The sequence below is a fragment of the Gobius niger genome (assembly GCF_951799975.1).
Source record: "Gobius niger genome assembly, chromosome: 15".
NCBI classification, from domain to species: Eukaryota; Metazoa; Chordata; class Actinopteri; order Gobiiformes; family Gobiidae; genus Gobius; species Gobius niger.
The window spans coordinates 4,878,663-4,889,401 of record NC_136866.1 but is presented as its reverse complement, the minus strand read 5'-3'; positions in this window follow the sequence as shown (position 1 = coordinate 4,889,401).

The window sequence follows — 10,739 nt, the reverse complement described above, 5'->3', positions numbered from 1 at the left end:
CACAAGTGTTTATGGGATGATTGGAGGGTCTTTCATCTCCCCCTGGTGTCTCTGGCCAGAAAACCATGTTTGCAACTTGACTGCCACCGGTCCGGAGAAAGCAATACACACTAATGGAATCACGAAAGAAGAAGCTAACAGGCTAACGGGCAAAGCTAACTGCGGGCTAACGTCACTTTAAACAGTATTTACAGCCAAGTTTGAGTGAAAAAAAACATTTCCATTGTATAATTGGATGCACAGTAACCCTCTCTCCCTTCGCCTTTCCTGTCAGCGTAGTATTTACTCTCCAAGACAATTAATAAGTTAAAAAATCTTGCTACGACACCTGCAGTTGCGCTTATGGCCTCTAGGGGGAAGAGTTACTTAGTACTGCTTTAATGCGAGTTGTTTATATTAATGTAACCTTACGCCTGTCATATACCCAAGGATATTTAGTGTAGAAAAGAAAATAATCTTTGATCTTTGCCTATAGGACACCAAATTATCTCTTCCATGCCTTCAATCCCACAACGTTGTTCGTTTCACAGCATCAGACCTGTTTATGCACTGGCGTCGGCTGAGTTCATGATGAATGAATAGCTCTCATTGATCTGTGGGTGCACACGTGGAGGGGCTGTTGTTTTTTCGGTGGTTTTGTCCACAGCTGGCTCAGGTATACGGACCTCTGTTTGCCCTTTTGCACATGTGGTCTATTATTGATACTTTTTTTTTTTTTTTTACCTGTCGTTTCAGGATGTATATTTTTTTGTCCTTTGTATTTCACTGCTTTGTACCTCGTGTGTAATTTATGTGAAACATTCATACAGTATATGGCGTGTAAAGATAAACCAACACAATAAAACTATTTCACTACAAATTTCTTCTACCTTTTTTTCTTTTACTTCTCAAACTGAATCAAAATGGCAACGTGAACAGTCGCAGTTGGCATTTCAGTTGAGCAGATAAGACACAAAAACTCATCCACTTCGTAATACAAGCACACAAAAATAATCATGATGGATGTTTTAGAAAATACTTGTACTCTTGCACAAGTATTTGTCCCGTAGACGCTGATGTTAGAGACATCACAGCAGGAGCTCCAACCCGCTTACTGAGGAGAAGATCAATTTGTTCACAGCCTCGGGCGAAACACTAGGAAGAAGGCGCTTAGAGAGAGACACTTTTTGGCTGTACGTACGAAATGACCAAAGTACTCGATATGGAAGAGGCACCTTTAATTCCTAGCCTGAGGTAAGAGTCGCAATAAAGCCCCCAATTTTGTGAGAAACCAGGTAGAGTTACATGAAAGCCTTTTAATTAACTCCATACTCGCTGGTGGTAAACCTCACATGTAGCCACAGTGGCCTTATAGGATAGACTGCCAGAAGCGCTGACAGCTGAACTTTGTGGGGGGGTTTACTTGCTATTAAATATGGTCAGTCACGAAGCTGTTTAGTTATATCTGTGTCAGAGGAAGACCTGTGCTAAACAGCCACTGGCGCAGCAGGGTTCTGGGCCAGTTTGCTGTCGATATCGCGGCTCTCCCCCCCATCAACCTTCACACTGCCCTCCGCTCCTGACAGGTTCCCTCTGCAGATATTGATGGACTGTGCAAACGTGGGAACAGGCGTGTGAGTGTATGAGTGGATGCAGCACTTTGCGATGTGATACATATATATTCGTTTCCAATGACATCATGCATAGTTCCGGCCGCCATTTTTGGATACCGAAGTATTATAGCATTATGCAGGACTAAAACATGCAACAATATCTCTACTCTGGATCAAAATGAAAGACAAGTGATTGTGGCATTTTTATGTACTCGAAATCATTGCTCAAGAAGAAAGAAGAAGAAAGAAGAAAGAAGAAAGAAGAAAGAGAAGAAAGAGAAGAAAGAGAAGAAAAAGAAGAAAAAGAAGAAAAAGAAAAAAAAGAAAAAAAAGAAAAAAAAGAAGAAGAAAAAGAAGAAGAAAAAGAAGAAAAAAAAGAAAAAGAAAAAGAAAAAGAAAAAGAAGAAAAAAAAGAAAAAAAGAAAAAAAAGAAGAAAAAGAAGAAAAAGAAGAAAAAGAAGAAAAAGAAAAAGAAAAAGAAGAAAAAGAAAAAGAAGACAGAAGAAGAAGAAGAAGATCTTTATTTATATAGCGCCTTTCACAGGCATGGTCACAAAGCGCTTTACAAGAAAACAGTAAAAACACGACCCCAGAGACGAACGTTTGTGTGATATAACCAGCAAATGTGGCACAGACGTAGCAGCTCAGTCTGTCGAGCTACAGCAGGATTTACTAAAGATACTGCTTCACTTCTCAGACTAAATCAACACATCCAGAGAGGAAACAGAAAACCTTTCTCTCTCAAGACATTAGCATACTGGTTAGACAATAAACACATCTATGAAGACTGAGGAAATACTACAGTAACTGCTCAGCTCTGCCCTCTGTCACATGTTGTAGCCAAGGTTTGGAGTGTGGTTCAGGGCTTTCTCCGAGCTGAGCTGTTGAAGCTAAATGCTAACCGATAGCATGCTAACATATAAATGTGCTCTCTCTGGGGCCGTGTTTTTACTGTTGTCTTCTCGAGCAATGATTTCTTTTATATCCTGAGTAGAGTTATTGTTACATGTACTGCATAATTCTACTTTGGTATTCAAAATTGCCACCATAACAACAAGTGTCACATGACTGAAAGGCAAGCGTTTTAATTCCAGTGAAATAAGGGTTCTTTTATGACCACCATGTTTTGACTGTAAATGTACTTTGTATTTCTATTTGTAGCTTTATGAAGCACTTAGTGACCTTTGTCTGTGAAAGGTGCTATATAAATAAACATTACCTACCTATAGCAGCTCAGTAGGTGCACAAAAATAGTGGTAACCCTTAATATTATGCAATACTCAATAAAAGGCCATGAATAATATGCTTGTTGTCATGATTCGTCTTTTGTTCACCTGTTTTTCTATGTTTTCTTGTGTTTGGTCTAGTCCTGTGTTTTATTTTGACATGTGTTCTGTGTTCCTTGTGATTGTGCTTTACTTCACTCGTTACCTGCCCCGCCCTGATGTGTTTCACCCGTGCCCCGTTTCCTCTTGTATTTATACCCCTGTGTTTCCCTTCTTTGTCGCGTCATTGTCTACGTCAGCCCCGGTTTTAGTTATTTCGGTTTTCATCGTCTATTAAACATCACCAGTTTTGTTGCAGTCCTGCATTTTGGGTTTTATTTTCTTCACTCCACCACAACCGTGACACTTGTAAAGATATGCTGCTTATTATACAATTATAAACTACCATGCTAATAGGCCAATAATATTATGCTTATTCATAACCTGGACCTTAGCCCTCACTCTAAGATTACTCATTCTTATTCACTCCTTACACTTAATGACTGTAATATAAAGCGATGCCAAATTGTTAATAAAAGCTAACATAGATATTTTTCTCTTTTCTCTTTTTCTTTTTTAATTTTTGTCCCTCTAATTCAGCAGCATGCTCTGGTGGATGTACCCGTCCTTCAGTCAGCTGGACCTGACCCAGAGACTGCGTCCGCCTTTCTGAGACGCTGTGATGTGACTTTTAGGGAGTGCAATGTTTTTTACCAACCATCAAACTGTCCCTGAATGCATATACTGCCTTCACGATAATAACACGTGCAAGTAAAGTTACGAAAGTACAACCAGTCACCTCTCTTCTTTTGTGTCAGTGCTCACACCAAAGGAAGGATAGTCAGAACATGGCCCATAAATCCAATGGTGGCTGGTGGCGTCATGATGAACATTTGTCTTTAGTGTCGGGACACAGGGCACAGGCTGAGGGGCAGCCGGTTGGATCAACCAAAAACAGGCCCCGTTCCAAATTACACGGATTACGGGTCACCCTGCCGTATCACAAGGGCTTACTGATAGCGCTACAAGGAATCAGACTTGAACCACAGCCAGATCCTGGGCTAATGAGTCAAATATCGTTTTTATTAATAAATATTAGGAAATAAAGCAGCGTTCATGCAGCACTTTTCAACTTGGAGCTGTTTTGAAGCTTTGATGTTTGAAACGATAGACTTTCAGCATTGATCCAGCATCGTCTTATGTCATTTATTTCCCTCTGCATTTAATGAGCATTTATTCAATTTATTTATTCTTCTGCATTTATTCACATTACTGAAGTTTATTTGTGTTGCAGATGTCGCTGAAATCAATACAACACAAAGAAGCAAATACAATGTGTGAATGATGGACTTTCTGTGTTTGGCATCATATGACCAGCACAATCGTACATTCTGGGCCTCAAATACATGGTCTTTACCAAATCATGTGGTTTATCCTTTGGCTCTTTGTATTCACCAAAAAATCCCCCATGTGATGCAGGACAGGGTTCAACACTTGTTTTTATTGACTGTAGAAATATTACTGATGTTTTGGGTGATGCCGAACTGGAGAAAATGTGCTCGGTTCAGGCGGGGGTGAAGAGATTTTAAACAACTGCGTCTTTATATGACACAGAGTCAGAACCAGACGAGGAGCGAACAGTGTGGCTACATTTTGCCGAGTTTGTTGTTTCTGTGGGTGAACATCGCTCATGATTCACAGCCTTTTGCACACGCCATTTAATGCACACTGTATAAATGCAATGCACTGTGCAGCTACAGTGTACAGTATATCCCTCAGGTTTGCCTGTCATACTCCATATTTCATTGTTTATAAAAATAGTGTATGTGGCCTTTAGAGCAGTTCTTTTGAGTGTGTTCAATACATGTGTTGCAGTCAAGGCTTAATTTAAGTCAAAATGTAGCTACTTTAATAATTACCAACAACGCCACCTTGGATTCTGGGCCCAAGGAACCACAATTATTTACCTAAAACGTCACAGGTTCGATGGGAGCATGAAAATGGACAGACAAAGCAAAAATGATATAAAATAGAATTTATTTTAGTTTAATAGAAATGCATTTTTGTTCAATTTATAAATCTAATTTAAAATCGTTGAACACACCCAACCGCATTCACACTCATTCGTATCCACATCCACTCAAACAATGAATAAAATAAAAAACAAAACTCAATTCAATCAAGTCCTGTTGCACACGGTGGTGCTCAGGGCCAGGCTCCACAACTTGGAGACCAGGATAGGAACGAAGTATTACAGCAGCCGTTGCGTATTAGGGCCTCAGGAAGACGCTAACATGCTACAAATAGCACGGTTATAGGACAGATCGAACTAGATTTAATGAATGAAAACAGGGGCGGACTGGCCATATGTCCATTCTGGAAGAGCACAGAAGGGCCAGTGGCTCTAGGGCCACCGGTCCCGCCTCAACCGAGCTTTACCCAAATCTAAAAGCTAAAAAGATTTTGATGCTTTATCAAAATAGCGAGAAAAAGAGGATGAAAAGTCAACAAAAACATGAGAAAAACACAGGCAAAAAAAAACTACAAAAACGTGAGAAAAACACAACAAAAAATGATGTGGCGACGTGACGAAAAGTTTCCATCACTTTTGTAGGTCTTAGCTTTCAAATGAGGCGTTACATTGTTGATCTCCAGTCGAGAAGCTTTTAGTTTTGCCCAGTATAAAAAAACATGAATCTAAAAGGAATTCCATGGAGTATAGTGCACCACAAGGTTCAATTTTGGGACCATTATTATTTATACTAATGATGATTTTGCTTCTGTTTCTACGACCACCTTTCCCGTTCTTTTTGCTGATGATACTAATCAAAAAAATAATAATAAAAAGTCGACCTGGGGAAAATGCACTCATTAATGTTAAGGCGGGGGGTAAGAGGTTAAAATATGTATTTGTGGAAGTGCACAATTACGCTAATTTGGGCCAGGCTGGTCAGAGTCCAGGGCTGTTTTTCAGTCCCAGTCCGCCCCTGAATGAAAACCACACGGAAACTTACCAAAGACGCATACGGCGAAAGCTGGTTCAGCTGCGTGGCCTTAAACCTTGTTCAACTGAATCGCGTGTTTGGCACGAGACGCCGGCCAAGCGCAGCAGCTCCGTCCCCAGGCTAAGCTACGTGACGTCAGAGGCGAAAAGGAGGGCTGAAGGTGAGACGCACCCCTAATACAGCATCGGGTCTAGCGGTGATTGGTTTGCCCGCGGAAGTGCGTACAACCACACATGCTACAATGCCATTGGCTAAAAGCAAAGGCTGCATTCACTCTTGTATCACGTGTCATTCCCATTGTTGCCAGCAGAGGGCACTCCAGGCATATTCAAATCCCTGACTCCCACTCTTCCTCGTCTGTATCTTACATAATTTAAAATTTCTAAACTTAGAATATCAATGCCGGGGAATATTTATATATATTTTTACGCTATTATGCATAACTCTAAAGCGAAATTGTACCACAAACTAATTCCTGCGGTCTAACCATTGACAGGACATCAGGCCCCGGCCCCTTCAGAATGTCGTGTCAAGTGTATGCGACCAATTGATTTATTCACGCAAACATCCTGCTGAACTGCATGGCGTTCCTCACAAATTAGTGAATCATCTAGATGACGTGTAAACGCAATGAAGTCCATAAGCTAAATCAGCGACTGGAGGCGATTTGAAAATAAATGGAGTCTTTATACGACACACATGGAGCTTGGAAACAGGCGAGGAGTGAAACATTGAGGCGATTGGCCCCGTTAGCCATGTTTATGCAACAGCGGCTTCTGTGGGCAAACATCACTCAATTCCACTGAATTATGAGGTTTTTTGCTTGACTGACCCTTCACTTTACATAAGGTAATGAATAACAGTTCAAAATGTAATAAAAATGTCAATTTCATGATTAAATAAAACTGCACATGGTAAAATTTGATCAAATGTAGGCTAATGAAACACTATCATGCATTTGAAAAGCATCTGTAAATACTTGTTTAAAGTGATGGTGTGTACTTTTAAATGCTTAACAAATGTATTAGATTGCACATGAATGAGTGCCTGGGCCTGCAGTTATTTTTTTACTCCTTCAGTATGTCGAATATGCAGTGTTTTTTTTGTGTGTGTGTGTGTGTCATGGCCACGTGTAAAGATGCAGCAACCTCCCTCTCTTGGGGTACTTGCACGCTGTTCTTTTAGTATTACTTTTGACAGTGACCCTAAAAAGTGACTCCATAGTTGTGAAACGTGCTTTTAAACTCCTCCCTGTGAAAGACTGGGATGTTAGAAATGTGTTATGAATAATGGTAATGAAGTTTGAACCTCAACACAGAGTTTAAACATTCACTCCCTCTATTTTGTAGACACAAAAAATACAGGTATAAGGTTTAATAGTGAGTGGTTAGGAAATGTATTACAAATGAATGAATGCACTGAGATTCTCACAGTCTGCCTCCTCAGCACTCGTCCCATCATCTCCTCAACTTCAATTCTATGGTTCAGGCTGGAAAAGGCAACACTGAAAGAGGGGCTATTGTCTATAAAAACCCATGACGAGAGCAGACTGACTCTGTGAGTGACAGCTCATTTCCCGTGTGAGGATCTTGTGATTTCACTGACGAAATGATCAGAAACTTTCCCAAACCTCTATCAAATAGAACAGAAACAAGAGGGAATGTACATGTTTCAGGTGTAAAGTTGTGACATATTCAGCTATTTTTTGATGCTGATGTTCTGGCATGTTTCACAGCTTTAAGCACTATCGGCTGCGGACAAATATTACTAAAAGTGAGACAGAATTGCATGATGTATTAAAGAGGGGGTATTATGCTTTTTTCAATCACATAGCACCAGTCTATATCACACTACAATGATGACCAAACCTTCTGTTGGTCTGTAAATGCAGTAAATTAGAATAACTGCCTTGTATAAAATTGCTCTCTCAAAATGGCTGTAGCGAATGTCTTGAAATAGGCCTCTGTCTCTTTAAGAACCTCTGAGCCTTTCCGACACGCCCCCTCCACACGCTGTCTGTGGCATCAGTGGGGAGGGGGTTCTGCTGAGGAGCAGTGGTTGGTTACTCGGCTGGTGACGAAAGCTCGGAGGCGTCTCCAGGAGGTGGGGGCGTTCCTAGGAGGACTCAGGCAAACCTATCCCTAAAATGGCCGCCATCAGAGTTTTTACAGATTACTCCAAAATACGTGAATGTGCCAAGGCAACACTTCAGCCATGTTTTTAATGAGGGAATGACATAATAACATGATGTAAAGCTTGAAAAAGTCGATTTTGCATAATACCCCCCCTTTAACAATGGTCACTCGTAATGGAGAGTCGGTGGAGAGTCCTTGCTTCAAGAGGAGGAGTTCAAGTGGGTCGTGTTCACGAGTGAGGGACAGATGGAGCGTAAGATCGACAGATTGATGATGCGTCACTGTGTCAGTCTGTCGTGGTGAAGAGGGAGCTGAGTCGGGGCAAAGCTCTCGATTTACCGATCGATCTACGTTCCCACCCTCACCTATAGTCATGAGATCTGGGTTATGACCGAAAGGACAAGATCGCGGATCTTTCTCAGGGAGGCTGGGCGCACCCTTCGAGATCAGGTGAGGAGCTCAGTCACTCGGGAGGAGCTCGGAGTAGAGTTGCTGCTCCTTAACATCGAAAGGAGGCGGCTTGGGCATCTGTTCCGGATGCCTCCTGGCCGCCTCACTAGGCAGGTGTTCCAGGCAGGACACCCTGGAGGGACTATGTCTCTGAGCTGGCCTACTGTCACCTCAGGGTCCCCCCAGAGGAGGTGTGTGTGGATCGGGAAGTCTGGGCATCTCTGCTGAGACTGCTGCCCCGCGACCCGGCCCCGGATAAAGCATGGATGGATGGAGCTAGAAATAGTCATAATAGTGATAGCTTATACTTCATTCTCAAAGTGCACTATTGGAAATAACACATTACATAATCCTTATAAATGCTGCAAAGTGACATACATTGTTCTAATGTGCACTGTCTGTTGAATGACGTAACTGTGTTAAGCTGTGTTCCTGAACATCCTGAAATCCCACAGAATGATCTTATGCAAGCCTTGACCTCTCTTGTCTTGTACAATGTTTTTTTTTTTTTCTTTCTCCATTATGCAATTGGGTCCATAATTTATTACAAACGTATACGTCTCTAAAATAAAATAAAGTACCACCAGTTTATTATAATGCGATTAAGCATCTGTGTGTTTGCTCACATTGGGAGTTTTCCATCGTGAGAGTGAATCAATCTCTCCACATTATTCCCACATCCGCCTCTTTCCGTTATCAGCACAATGCTCCACGTCTAAATCCCCTGTGCTATCTCCCCACAGGGATCAGTCATGTGTCACTCCCGCTCATCCACAGAAATAACTTGATGCTTCTTTTTTTTTGCTGCAGGAGACTTGTGGGGATGAGAAGTTTCAATTGTAGCCAGTGGGAAATGAGTTTTTCTGCTGCACATTGGTGGTAACGCAACAAAATTCAAGGCCAAAACTAACAATTTTCTAAACTGAGATTATTTCACCTCTAACAGTCGGACATACTGTAGTAAATTATGGACAAGACGAAAGGGAATTGTTCTTTAAAGCTCGCTGACAGAAAATTCCAATTTAAAATACCGATACTTCAAAAGATCCATCCATCCATTTTCTTCCGCTTTATCCGGGGCCGGGTCGCGGGGGCAGCAGTCTCAGCAGAGATGCCCAGACTTCCCGATCCACACACACCTCCTCCAGCTGTTCTGACCCCGAGGCGACACCAGGCCAGTTCGGAGACATAGTCCCACCACCGTGTCCTGGGCCTTCCACGAGGCCTTGTCCCACTAGGACATGCCTGGAACACCTTCCGCGGGAGGCGACCAGGAGGTCTCCGGAACAGATGCCCGAGCCACCTCAGCTGCTCCTTTCGACGTGAAGGAGCAGCGACTCTACTCTGAGCTCCTCTTGGGTAACTGAGTTCCTCACCCGATCTCGAAGGCTGCGACGGAAACTCATTTCGACCTTTCGGTCATTACCCAAATCTCATGACCATAGTTGAGGGCGGGAACGTAGATCGATCGGTAAATCGAGAGCTTTGCCCCGACTCAGCTCCCTCTTCACCACGACAGACCGATACAGCGACCGCATCACTGCTGACGCCGCACCGATCCGTCTGTCGATCTCACGCTCCATCCGTCCCTCACTCGTGAACAAGACCCCGAGATACTTGAACTCCTCCACTTGAGGTAAGGACTCCCCACCGACCTGAAGAGGGGAAACCACCTTTTTCCGGTGGAGAACCATGACCTCAGATTTGGAGGTGCTGATCCTCATCCCGGCCGCTACACACTCGGCTGCAAACCGCCCCAGAGCAGCTGAAGGTCCTGGTTCGTTGAAGCCAACAGAACAACATCATCCGCAAACAGCAGTTTGAATAGTTCAAAAGAATGCTGCTCAATTAGTATGTCACTTAGCTACCATTTTATTTATCATTTTTCTTCTTCCTCTCATCTTCAGTGCTTTGATAATGACAAAAAGACTTTCTCCTATTATTACAACAAACATGCAGCTCATCACACACGAGTCTGACTTTTTTTCATGGCTTCCATACATAAATGTTTGAGGTTTAGATGTGGTTATTGTTGTTTATATGTCACTATTAGAAATTTTGTATCGAGCATATTTATTAAATGGTAAATCATCTCAATTTATGCAGCCCTTTTCCGCCTACATTAGTCACTCTAAGCACTCCAAATCTTTCCAATTTAGATTGATATTTTATGCTCATATAATGCAGTATAGACCAAACAACTGTATCAGACTCATGAACTTATTAACCTGCTCCAGACATTTGCACTGCGTGGTCTGTCCACACTTAGATCTGCGGCACCTGTACATCTGT